A 269-nucleotide genomic window follows, 5' to 3' on the forward strand; every position below is an offset into this window, starting at 1 on the left:
AACTACCAAAAAAAGTTATCAATAATTATTATAATTATTACTAAAATATTTTAATGACAAAAATATAAAATAACTAATACCTAATTACAGATAATGTGTTAATAATTATTTTTGTTGCTGTTGAAACAAATAAATTATTATCTCTCAAAATAATTTTTCTTGTAACGATAGAAAACCAACTACTATACATTGCTCATTCTTTTAACTATCCATTGACTATATTTTAACTTTCTTTTTGGTTGACAAAGTTTATTCTTAAATATTTTTAT

The sequence above is a fragment of the Arachis ipaensis genome, chromosome B03 (assembly GCF_000816755.2).
Source record: "Arachis ipaensis cultivar K30076 chromosome B03, Araip1.1, whole genome shotgun sequence".
Classification (NCBI taxonomy): Eukaryota; Viridiplantae; Streptophyta; class Magnoliopsida; order Fabales; family Fabaceae; genus Arachis; species Arachis ipaensis.